Source organism: Corythoichthys intestinalis, chromosome 4, assembly GCF_030265065.1.
Source record: "Corythoichthys intestinalis isolate RoL2023-P3 chromosome 4, ASM3026506v1, whole genome shotgun sequence".
Taxonomy (NCBI): Eukaryota; Metazoa; Chordata; class Actinopteri; order Syngnathiformes; family Syngnathidae; genus Corythoichthys; species Corythoichthys intestinalis.
In genome coordinates this window covers 63,090,481-63,103,504 of record NC_080398.1, presented here as the reverse complement: position 1 = coordinate 63,103,504, position 13,024 = coordinate 63,090,481, and positions in this window count along the sequence as shown.

Sequence of the window (13,024 nt, the reverse complement as noted above, 5' to 3'; positions counted from 1 at the left end):
TGTATTTTGGTCCAAGGCCATTAAGTGTTTTGTAGACGAGCAGTAGTATTTTATAGTCTATCCTTTGACTCACTGGAAGCCAGTGTAGCGATTTCAAAACCGGTGTAATGTGGTCCAGCTTCCTTGTATTTGTGAGGACTCTGGCTGCAGCATTCTGTACTAGCTGCAGCTTCCTGACTGATTTTTTATCAAGACCTGTAAATATACCGTTGCAGTAGTCCAATCTGCTGAAAATGAATGCATGCATAAGTTTTTCCATGTCTTGTTGAGTCAGAAGCCCCTTAATTCTGGTTATATTTTTTAGGTGGTAATAAGCGGATTTAGTGACGGACTTTAGATGGCTATCAAATTTTAGGTCTGAGTCAATAATTACGCCAAGGTTTCTGACTTGATTTGTAGCTGTTAGTGACATTGTGCTAAGTTGGCTGCTTATCTTTGACCTTTCCTTTTTTGGCCCAAAAATGATCACCTCTGTCTTCTCTACATTTAACTGGAGAAAATTCTGGCACATCCATTCATTGATTTGACGAATGCATTTACTCAGGGAGACTAAGGGACTATAATCATGTGGGGACACAGAAATGTACAGTTATGTGTCATCTGCATAGGCGTGATAGGAGATATCATACTGTTCCATTATCTGAGCTAACGGAAGCATATAGATGTTAAATAAGAGTGGTCCAAGAATTGACCCTTGAGGGACTCCACACGTGAATTTGGTTCGTTCTGACTGATAGTTTCCAATTGACACAAAGAAATCTCTATCATGTAAATAGGATGTGAACCACTGAAGAATAGTGTCAGTAAACCCTACCCACTGTTCCAATCTGCTGAGTAGTATGTTGTGATCAACCGTGTCAAATGCGGCGCTGAGATCCAATAGTAGCAGAACAGATGATTTGCCTGCATCGGTATTCCGACGAATATCATTTAGGACTTTGATAAGCACGGTCTCGGTGCTGTGTTGTGGCCGAAATCCAGACTGAAATGAGTTAAAAAGATTGTTTTGCATCATAAAAGTCTGGATCTGTTCAAACACAGCTCTTTCGATAATTTTCCCCAGGAATGTCAGATTTGATATTGGCCTGTAATTACTAATGGTTGAGGCATCCAGATTAGGTTTTTTTAGGAGAGGTTTTATTACTGCAGTTTTTAAAGTCTGAGGAAACTCTCCTGTTTGGAGGGAAGTATTTATAATCTGAAGTATGTCTGGGGCTATGCAATGAAAAACAGTTTTGAAAAAGTTTGAAGGAAGGATGTCAAGGCAGCATGTTGTGGGCTTTAATTTCGACACAATTTCTGTTAAAGTGGCATAGTCCAAGAGGCTAAACTGTCTAAGATTGACGTGGGGGACATTTTGGGAGGCATTTAGTGTAACATTTGTTAATCTGGAGTTGCACACAGTCTGTCTAATCTTTAGTACTTTGTGTGTAAAGAATGCTGCGAAATTATTACAGGACACCTCAGATGCCAATTCCTGAGGTATTGATGCTTGTGGGTTTGTCAGTTTGTCAACAACAGAAAATAGTGTGCGGGTATTGTTAGTGTTTCTACTAATGATCTCTGAAAAATATGACTGTCTAGCATTTTTCAGTTCCTGGTTGTATTTGCGAAGACTGTCTTTGTAGATATCATAAAAAACTAGGAGTTTGTTTTTTCGCCATCTGCGTTCTGCTCGTCTACAAACTTCTTTTTGTTTTATAGCTAGTGTGGCATTTCTCCAGGGTGACCTCTTCTTTCTTGACAAAGTTTTTGTCTTAATCGGGGCAATAGTGTCCATTACAGTCATCACACTGGAACTGAAACTATTTACAAGTTCTTCCACTGGAGCTATTGTAGAGGTTAATGATGAGGCATAGGCCTGTGTGAATAACGCACATGTGTTATCACTTATGTAACGCTTCCTAATCACCACTGTTTCCCTTTTCAGAGGATGGACAGGGGTGGTCATTTTAAACATAATGCAGTAGTGATCAGACAGAGCAACATCATTCACTGTGACCTCAGAGATGTTAAGACCTTTGGATATTATTAAGTCCAGTATGTGCCCTCTGTTATGTGTTGGAACTGTGACATGCTGAGATAAACCAAATGTATCCAAAATATTTAAAAGCTCTCTAGCACATCCTTCTTCAGGATTATCAACATGAATGTTAAAGTCACCCACTAAAACAACACAATCAAAGTCCATGCAGACGGAAGACAGTATTTTGGTAAGCTCATCAAAAAACATTGTGTTATACTTCGGTGGTCTGTAAATTGTTACCAAGGCAGCTCTGCAAGGGCTTTTTAGCTGAATGACAATATATTCAAAGGAATCAAACTGACCACATGAAATATTCGTGCATTGAAAACTGTCCCTGATCAGACTGGCAACCCCACCTCCTTTCTTATGGGTTCTTGGAGCACTAAAGAAATTGAAGTTTGTGGGGGTTGCCTCAATCAGAACTGTCGAACTCTTATCTTGATCTAACCAAGTTTCTGTTAGGAACAACATGTCAAGGTTATGTTTGCTGATAAAATCATTAATTAAGAAAGATTTGCCAGCTAAAGATCTAATATTTAGCAGAGCCAATTGGAGATGCCAGACTGGATTCACTGGTGAGTTTTGGGAATGACTTACTATGCTTAACAGGTTGGCAGAGTTGATTGAACGTTTTTTATTTCTCACCAGTCTAGCCCTTTTTTTGTTGTTTATCACCACTGGGATTGTTGAGCATACATACTGTACTCCATAAGGCCCCGGCTTTTGCTGGGACAGAACAGTCTTTGTAATGTTGTCACAGCCTGGACCCGGTGCACATCATATTGGTGTCGCAAACATGGCTTCCTCCATAGAAGGATAATACCGTGTAATTCCAGAGTTGTAGTGCTTTGGCTTTGCCCCGAGAGAATTCCAGTGGAGGCTGGTTGGTTTGTTGCCATCTTCCCCTGGCACCTGTCGGGTGTGACAGGTACAGGGTGGAAGCGAGGACATGAACTTGAGGAGATCAAGAGACTGGTTAACCTTGCCATCTAGATCCATGGAGTCCCGATCAGGTTGACTCATTATTTCATCCAAACTAAGTCCAAACTAGTCGAACGGTTTAATCGAACACTATCGCAGCAACTTGCAATAGTGATGGCCAAGCATCAAAAAGACTGGGATAGACACATTCCATTGGTGCTGATGGTGTGCCGATCGGCAGTGCAAGATTCCACTTCCTGTTCTCCGGCTCTCTTCATGCTTGGAAGAGAGCTTAGGACCCCTGCTGAGATGATGGTGGGCAGACCGCCTGATCCTCCTGCTGTTCCTGCAGGTCCTGACTATGCCCGGAAATTGCAGGATCGATTGGAGTCTGCATATGATTTTGCTAGGCTCCAGCTGAAGAATGCAGGCGTACGGCAAAAGAAGTACTATGATGTGCATTCCAAGGGAAGACACTTCGAATCGGCGGAATTGGTGTGGGTGTACAGCCCTCTGAGGAAGAAGGGCAGGTGCCGTAAGTTGGACAGCGACTGGGTGGGACCCTGCAAGGTCCTGGAAAGAGTGGGGGAAGTGGTATATAGGGTTCAGCTGCCCCCAAGAGGGAGGAGGGTGGCCCTCCATCGTGATCGTCTGGCACTGTACCAAGGATCTGCTACGAACACGGCAGAACTCCCGAGTGACTCGGATGGTGGTGACCAGCCTTCCCAAGATGGACTGTATGGACTAGACACTACACCTCCTGGGGGTTCGGTTGTGGACTCTGCTTCTTTGCCTACAGAGCGGGAGCGGCCCCGGAGGAACCGTAGGCCACCGGGTGGCTGAGTGACGAGGGTCTTTGAAAGGGGGGGGGTAGTGTAACGAATCGGGTTATAATGTGGCGGGGGTTGTTAGCATATGTTCCTAAATGCACCGCATGACGTGGAGGGGTGAGGGAGGTGTGGGAGAGCGAGGGCCGTGCCTTTCGTGTTTACGTTTGTTCTGGCGGGGAGATGTGCGTTGGCTGCGGCAGACAGCAGTCGTGTTGCCAATAAGTTCCCACAAATAAAGAATTGCAATCTGATTCAATGCCTGACTGATATAAATGTATATATGTGACGGGTCACAATATCAATGTGACGGGTTGCAACTCTCCATCACTGGCGTTCTAAGCATCACAGACACAGGTGGACTGCTATTATTGCCATTTATTACAAAAATCCCTGCAACACAGTGTGCAAGGAGTGAGATGATGGTCGCTTCGACAAGCACGTCTTTATTGTACATCACAGTGTCCTCCTCGCAACTGTACTAACAAATAAACAACAAATTAACAAAAACAATTGTGATCGTATAGTGATATTTAAACAAACAATTGGGCTAACAGCATATAAAATTCACATTTGCAACATTTCAACACAGTAACAAATTATTTACATATTTACAAGTTGTCCCTAAATGCATCACGTGTGCGACGCAGCAGCATTATGGTGAGCCACAGTGAGAGACCGAGCTGTGGGCTCACATCCAATAAACAGAAAACAGTTCAAAAATACCAACAAAATGCATACAAAATAGCACAATAATATGCAGAAGGGCATTTTACCTGCAACACAGTATGCAAGGAGTGAGATGATGGTCGCGTCGACAAGCACGTCTTTATTGTACTGCACAACACATGAACAATGGCGCATTTTCAGTAAGCTTCCGTCCAAAACTGTTCACAAACAAGATTAAACTGAGCACTAACTTTGTGTCACTACAACGATGGGAAGCTATACAGGGAAACCGCTTGGTAGAATGTGCAATACAAGCAATAGATAACTTATTATCGTCATTTATGTCGACCGTTGCAAATGTGCGACTCACCATCACAGTGTCCTCCTCGCAACAGTGCCTTTCCCGCGCTAGTTTGCACACGTCCCCTTCCGCGAGCGAGTCATGACGCGTCACTTCCGGCATAATTTAACAAGCATATTTACTCCCGTTACACACACCCCCCTTAAATTATGCTGAAGTGAGCGCAACACAGAGTAAATACAGAAAACAAAAAAAAAAGTGGCTACGGGGCAATGGCGTACAACGATTGTCAGCATCAAAAACTCCTAGAAGGAGTACGTAACAACAGGGAGGTACCAAACCCCATATTTATCATAGACAGCTAGAAATGCCTTTTACATTTCACACAACAGTACGTATCAAAGCCCCAGCGATGGAGAAGTAACACTCCAGAGACAAAAAAAGGTACTAGCTACACATATGTAAATTAACACCAAAAGACTACAAAAAGAGGGAAGGAATAAAATGACCTTCCTAAACATTCACTAAACCCACACCAATGGAGGTTCCTCAACTCTCTGATATGACATCTCACAAATAAGTCTCGAAGGGGGCTTAACACTCCTCCCACACCTTGTGAAACCTTAGTGTACGTGTGTGTCCTGAGGCCGTGTGCAAACTAGCTCCTCAAGATCAGCATCAACTTGTTCGGTGTCATATAATGTAACTGGCGGGTTGACGGCTAAGTGTGCAGTGTCAGGTATTTAGACTAGGTCAGTGTCTATGTGAGTGGCGTGGCTGTGTTCAGAGTCACAGAGAGAACTATCAGAAAAGTCCACAGACTGGCTACCCTATGAGGCATGAACAGAGGCATCACCACCAGAGGCTACCTCACGTCCAGCTTCAGCCAGGTTAGATGACTGCAAGAGCCAGGTCTTGGTGCGTGTACAAGAATCCTCTTCGTCATCAAGCACGGCGCCGTCAGCACTCCCAGAAGGTGCTACTTCTGAACACGAACGAACCTCATCTTGACCAGGGAAAGTCAAGAAGTCGACAGGGAGTAGCAAGTTCCTGTGCACAACCCTTTCCCTTCCTGTGACAGAATCCTGAATCCTGTACACATTGATTGAAGGTCTCACAGAAATCACATCAAACGGGGTCGACTCCCATCGATCAGCAACTTTCCTTTTGCCTTTCTCACCACCATTAGCAAGCAGAACCCTGTCGCCAACAGCCAACGGTGATCCCTTGACTTTGCGGTTGTAGATCACAGCGTGACGGGACTGCTCACCAAGGGCATGTTTTTGGGCAATCTTGGCGGCTTCAGCAAGATCTCTCCTTAGGTAGTTCACAAACACGTTGTGGCTGACAACAGTGTCGTTCTCCAACACATGATGAAACATGATGTCGACAGGCAAACGTGGGACTCGCCTGAACATTAGGTAGAACGGGGCGAAACCAGTGGTCTCATGAACCGTGCAGTTATAGCTGAAGGTCAACATGTTCAACATCTGCGGCCATTTCGACTCGCACTTCGGAGGGAGAGTTCTAATCATACCACCAAGGGTTCTGTTGAATCTTTCAGCGATTCCGTTGCCCATGGGATGATATGGTGTTGTGTGGGACTTGTGAACTCCCGCCATCTCAAGTAGTTCCTTGATCAGACCACTCTCAAAGTTAGCTCCTTGGTCTGAATGGATCCTTTTGGGGAATCCATAAACACAGAAGAACTTGTCCCACAAGCAGCGAGCAACTTGCTTCGCGGATTGGTTCCTGCAGGGGAATGCAAGGGCCAACTTTGAAAAATGATCCGTTATAACAAGTACATCTGTGGTTTTCTTGTCACCAGACTCTGCCGTCCAGAAGTCAATGCATACCAGCTCCATTGGGGCAGAAGTGCGGATATTCTCAAGAGGAGCACGGGCATGAGGTCCAGGAGTCTTTCCCAAGATGCATCTTTGGCAGTGCTTTACTTGTTTGGTGACATCCTGCTCCATTCCATTCCAGAAGAAACGTTCACTGGCCAGCGAAAGCGTCCTCGAACAGCCCTGATGACCAGCTTGGTCGTGAACACCACGCAAGACTTGTTGCTTCAGAGACTCAGGCACGATGAACTGGAAGATTTTACGATTCATGCGTTGGTCCTTTCTCACTCTGTAGAGGATCCCATCACGAATTTTCAACTCTTCCAATGTCTTAACAACTTGAGTACGCAACTGGGCTCAGAATCTTTTTCACGCTTGTTGGGTCTTTTGTGCTTTTGGACATAGAAGAGCGCTCTACTCACAGAAGTGTCCTGTTCTTGCATGTTGCGCAGTAGACTGAGCGGCATGACAACAGAGGAGTCATCTTCTGGCAACTGCAGAGATATAGGGTCTGCTCCAGGAAGCCATGAGACGCCACCAGACAAGACTGTGGAGACCTCCTCAGAATCAGCAGCACCACTGGACGATTGATCTTTGAGAACCCCAGCATTAGCATGAGAATCAGCAGTATGGACAGCCTGACAGTTGGTGGTCAGACAGAAAGCGTCTTGTACTGTATCCTTAACAACTCTCTTGACCTCATCAAGCAAGGAGTGATACGGCTCTTTCACGAGACGATGACTCACACATGACTGAACGAAGGGCTCTCTGCTTAGGGCGTCAGCCACTGTGTTGTTTGGGCCAGGCACGTATTTCAAATCAAAGTCATACGCCGCCAACTTTGACACCCATCTTTGTTCGCAGGCATCCAGTTTGGGTTTTGTCAGTGGGTTGTTGTCAGACCACGCAGTGAAGTGACGACCTTTCAGCCAATGGGAGAATTTGTCACAAATGGCCCACTTCAAAGCAAGAAATTCTAGCTGGTGAGCTGGATAATTCAACTGGGCTCGTGACAGGGTCTTGCTAGCGAAAGCAACGGGTCTCGCAACCTTCTCACCAGGCTGTAGTTGAGAAAGAATTGCACCGATGCCATCAAAAGAAGCGTCGACAGCATGGATGAATGGCTTCCCAAAATCAGGATGAGCCAATGTAACACTATGTGACAGATCATGCTTCAAGGTGTCAAAGGCAGTATGACACTCAGCAGTCCAATCTTCAGCTTTCACTATCACACAAGTCAAAGGATTGAGCACACGCTTTTTTCCTCGTGGAGCTTTACCACCAGCGCTCATGCCTGACAGGAGCTTGAATAGGGGTCTGGCCTTGATTGAACAATCTTCGATGAAATGCTGATAATATAGTACCATCCCTAAGAATGACCGAATCTTCTTCTGAGAGGATGTGACGCCGTCGCTTTCCATCAAATCAGACACCTGTACCAGGTTAATGGCTTCAACCTTTCCAGGGTCTGTCTGGACACCGGACTCAGAGATGACATGACCAAGGAACTTCACCGATCGTCGAAGAAGGTGACACTTCTTCGGCGCAAGCTTGAGATTATGGTTCTTCAGACGGGAGAAAACCATCTCTAACCTCTCAAGGGCGACCTGTTCAGTTGGACCAAAGACCATGAGATCGTCGAGGTAACACAAAAGGCTAGTGAAGTTTTCATCACCGAAAATGGAAAGCATCATTCTCATGAAAGTAGCTGGACTGTTTGACAGGCCTTGTGGCTTGCGGTTGTACTCATGCAAGCCAAAGGGAGACGAAAATGCAGTGTACTTCTTATGCTCTTCAAAAAGTGGGACATTATAGAACCCTGAAGTCAGGTCCATGGTGGAGAAGAAGACATTTCCCCCAAGTGCGGCAAGAGCATCTGACTGATGGGGCAGTGGGTGAGCATCCCGCAAAGTCCTCGCATTGAGCCACCTGAAATCAGTGCAGATGCGCAAATCCCCATTCTTCTTCCACACAAGGACAAGGAGAGAAGCATACTCACTGGTAGACTTACGAATGATGCCTTTTTCCTCCATCTCATCAAGAGCCATTCTCAGTTTTTCGTACTGGCTCGGTGGCACTCACCGATAAGGCAACTGGAATGGTCTCTCGTCCACCAAATGAATCTTGTGCACAAAATTGGATGCCTCCCCACAGTCCATTCTGTTCCGAGAAAAGATTGACACATGTCTCTCAATGATTTGGAAAAGTCTGTCTCTCCACATGTCTGAGACAGCACACTCCTCCAGGTTCAGGTCATGCAAACCAAGTTTGTCCAAAGCCACTCTGATGTCTTCCTTAGATCTCGGCACAGCAGCATCAGACACAGCTTGAGAGAACATTTTGATCTTGTCAGGCTGGCACAAATCTTCAGAGGCAATGCAGGGAAACACATCAGCCAGTTTAGCATTCCTCTTCAACACGACTTGTTCAGTACTAGGGTGTATGATTTTCACAGGCAGCCATCGGTCACCCCACATAGGTGAAACAACCCGGCCAATCAGAATTTTCCTTGAAACACACCGTGAATTAGTTGGTTCGATAATCACAGTGCTGCCGACAGACATTGGAGCAGAGGCTGGAAGTCTACCCCAAACCAGATGTTCACTTTTAGCTTGTAACATCACACGTTGTTGTAACTTTAGTGTGCCAACTTTGTCAGGAACTTTATCACCTCTCCATTTCTCCGTGTTGGAAAGAAGCGAAAAGAAGTGGTGGCTGTCATCATCAATGTCGCTGCTGGGCTCTGACATGAGTCGCCAATAACTTTCAGTTTTTCTCATCAGCTGAAGAATTTTCTTGATAGCATTACTGCCCAGGATAATGTCATCGGTCTGTCCCGGCACAACAAACATAGGAACAGACAATTTGCAGTCATACACCACCACCTCGACATCACATACTGCCAGGGGGGTCACTTGATGGCCTCCACAACCAACGATGACAATATCTTCGGCAGAGTGCTGACTCAAATCTGGATTGCGTTCCAACAGCCGAGCCAAAGCTGATTCACTCAAAGTGCATCCAGAAGAGCCACTGTCAATCATTGCAGTTAAAGACACACCTGCTGCCATGGCATTCACGTAGAACAAACTGTCAGACTTCTGAATCTTGTGTGTGCCTTGAAACATAACAGTCTTATTTTGTGGGATGCCAGGACTCAAAGACTGCAAAACAGACTCATAAAGAACTGTAGAAATACTGGGAGACTCACTGACACCGTCCACATCGTACTCCCTTGGTCGTGGATCGATCAGTTTCCCAATTGTGCTGGCGAAGAAGAAGTCGCTCGAGTTGGACAGTTGTGTTTTGAGTGATCAGGCGAAAAGCACAAAAAGCAGAGTCTGTTATTACGGCAGTGAACGAGAGCACAATGGCCAGCGTCGCCACATACAGCACATGGTAGATTATTAAGACCTGGCACGATAGGAAGCTTTGATTTACGCTTGAAGGTACCAGAAGTGGGAGCAGATCTCTCCACCAACACCTTCTCCAGCATTGAAATAACACGCTCAAGGGCAGCAGTGTCAGGCGCTGTAGTTGCACGAGCATCTTTCACAACAGGCTTACTTGTTGTAGCGTGAAGCATTTCAACTTTGATTACTTGGACCATTTCGCGAGTTTTTGCACGTGGAGCAGCAGAAGCCTTGGAACACATCTCATTGTGGTACTCATCCAACACAGACTGAACTTCAACTGCAGACCACTTGTCAATAGTCTTCGACCTGAATGTCATGGAAAGATCTTTAGACGGGCAATTTTTGATAAACATTCTCGTCACCTCTTGGGAAGAGCAGTCCTAGTCTTTTCCTTGCTCTTTAAGGTGATCGGTGGCAACGTCAGCAGCATGGTTGAGCCTCAGCCAGTAGTCATAAGCGTCTTCATTAACCAAAGGCAGTGTGGTGTAAAAGACGGCTAGGGGAAGAGGCGAACTTGGAACAGCAGCAAAATGTTGACGAAGAAATGAGTAAATTGCATCGGGGTTCCGAGTCACATCAATAGCGCTGTTTCTTGTGTTCACTTTAACAACGTCTTTCGCTTTACCCCTAAGGTGAATGGACGATGTTTGCCCTCTTTATGTAGTTCTTCATCAGGTCTTCCCATTCATGCATGTCCAGTGTGTCTGTGTCATCACCTCTGAAGGTTGGCGGTTCTCTCACCTTTCTGTGCGGAGCCACTTGAACTTGTGGTGAAGGCAGACTCTGTGTGGATGCATTAGTGGGTGTGTCATGCATAACTAAATTGCTGTGTGTGGTAACATTACGTGTCGGACTGAGGTGTGCAATAATACTATTAGCTATTTGCTGACCAACATGACTAATTATGTCACTCATATGACCAACTAAGTCTGGTGACTGTACAGGATCTTCAGTGTGTGTACCAGTAACATGTGGGTGCAATGTAGAAGCAAAGTTCTGGGGAGGAAGCCTGTTCCCACTAAAAGAAGCGGCCTCAACTGAACCTTGTTGTACCCCCATTGAATGAACTACATTACCCTGAACAGGGCTGTCAAATTGTAAAACAGCAGGAATCCCTCTGCCATGACCTAAACAACTATTCATAGGTGTACTGGCAGACGCATCATTAAAAGTATTCATTTTGCAAAGCCACACAGTGAAAAAGAAAAATAACTGAGTAAACAACAGTTCAACACAAAAAAATGACTGTTTGCGGCACAAGCAAACACTCCGTCCACCCGAGGACGCGATGTGGAAACCTTCCAGCTGGATGGACCCGGTCGGAAGAGCAGATTTGCGATCCACGAGTCACGGCACCAATGTGACGGGTCACAATATCAATGTGACGGGTTGCAGCTCTCCATCACTGGCGTTCCAAGCATCACAGACACAGGTGGACTGCTATTATTGCCATTTATTACAAAAATCCCTGCAACACAGTGTGCAAGGAGTGAGATGATGGTCGCGTCGGCAAGCACGTCTTTATTGTACATCACAGTGTCCTCCTCGCAACTGTACTAACAAATAAACAACAAATTAACAAAAACAATTGTGATCGTATAGTGATATTTAAACAAACAATTGGGCTAACAGCATATGAAATTCACATTTGCAACATTTCAACACAATAACAAATTATTTACATATTTACAAGTTGTCCCTAAATGCATCACGTGTGTGATGCAGCAGCATTATGGTGAGCCACAGTGAGAGACCGAGTTGTGGGCTCACATCCAATAAAAAGAAAACTGTTCAAAATACCAACAAAATGCATACAAAATAGCACAATAATATGCAGAAGGGCATTTTACCTGCAACACAGTGTGCAAGGAGTGAGATGATGGTCGCGTCGACAAGCACGTCTTTATTGTACTGCACAACACCTGAACAATGGCGCATTTTTAGTAAGCTTCCGTCCAAAACTATTCACAAACAAGATTAAACTGAGCGCTAACTTTGTGTCACTACAACGATGGGAAGCTATACAGGGAAACCGCTTGGTAGAATGTGCAATACAAGCAATAGATAACTTATTATCATCGTTTATGTCGACCGTTGCAAATGTGCGACTCACCATCACAGTGTCCTCCTCGCAACTGTGCCTTTCCCGCGCTAGTTCGCACACGTCCCCTTCCGCGAGCGAGTCATGACGCGTCACTTCCGGCATAATTTAACAAGCATATTTACTCCCGTTACATATATATATATAGATATATATATATATATATACAGTGATACCTCGGCTCACGAACGCTTAAGCTCACGAACTTTTCGCCTCAAGAACATTAAATTCGCGAGCATATAGTCTCTGCTGGCGAACTAGTTTTCGGCGGACGAACCAAGCCACGCGGTCGGACAGCGCCACGAGAAGCTGACGCACGCTCACGGCGTCCCAGTTCGTCCCCTCCCTTTCGTTGAGTGCGGACGTGGTTTGTGTTTGATAGACATTTTGGACCATATTGAGTGTACTTTTGCTATTATGGGACCGAAAAAGAGTTACATACAGTCCTTATGGAAGGTGACTCGTGTTACCAATTCGCCCTCGACTGGTAATTGGCGGTGCTTTCAGCTTCCCACCGTCGTGAGAAGTGGACCGGCGAGTCACGTTGGCTCGTTGTCGTCGGTTGTCTTCGGTGCGCCCGATGGCGGCTTGCATACAAACACCCAGAGGTGTCGGATGGCTTTTTGTGGGCACTTTTATTAACAACCAAAAGCATGCGGGGGGCACAGCAGTGGAGTCTACGCTAACTGCGCACTTTGCCGGTAACACTCTCCTTCCAAACAGTAACTCCCTCCCTCCTCCTCCCACTCCTCCCACTCCCATACCATCGCAAAGGTAAATAAAACAACTTTATTATACAGTACAGTTTATTTCTTTAATTATAATACAATAGCACACTTATTATACATAAAATAAGGTATATTTTTGTGTAGTTTTAAGGCTTTAGTAGAAAATTATGTTTTATGGGGACCTGGGAACG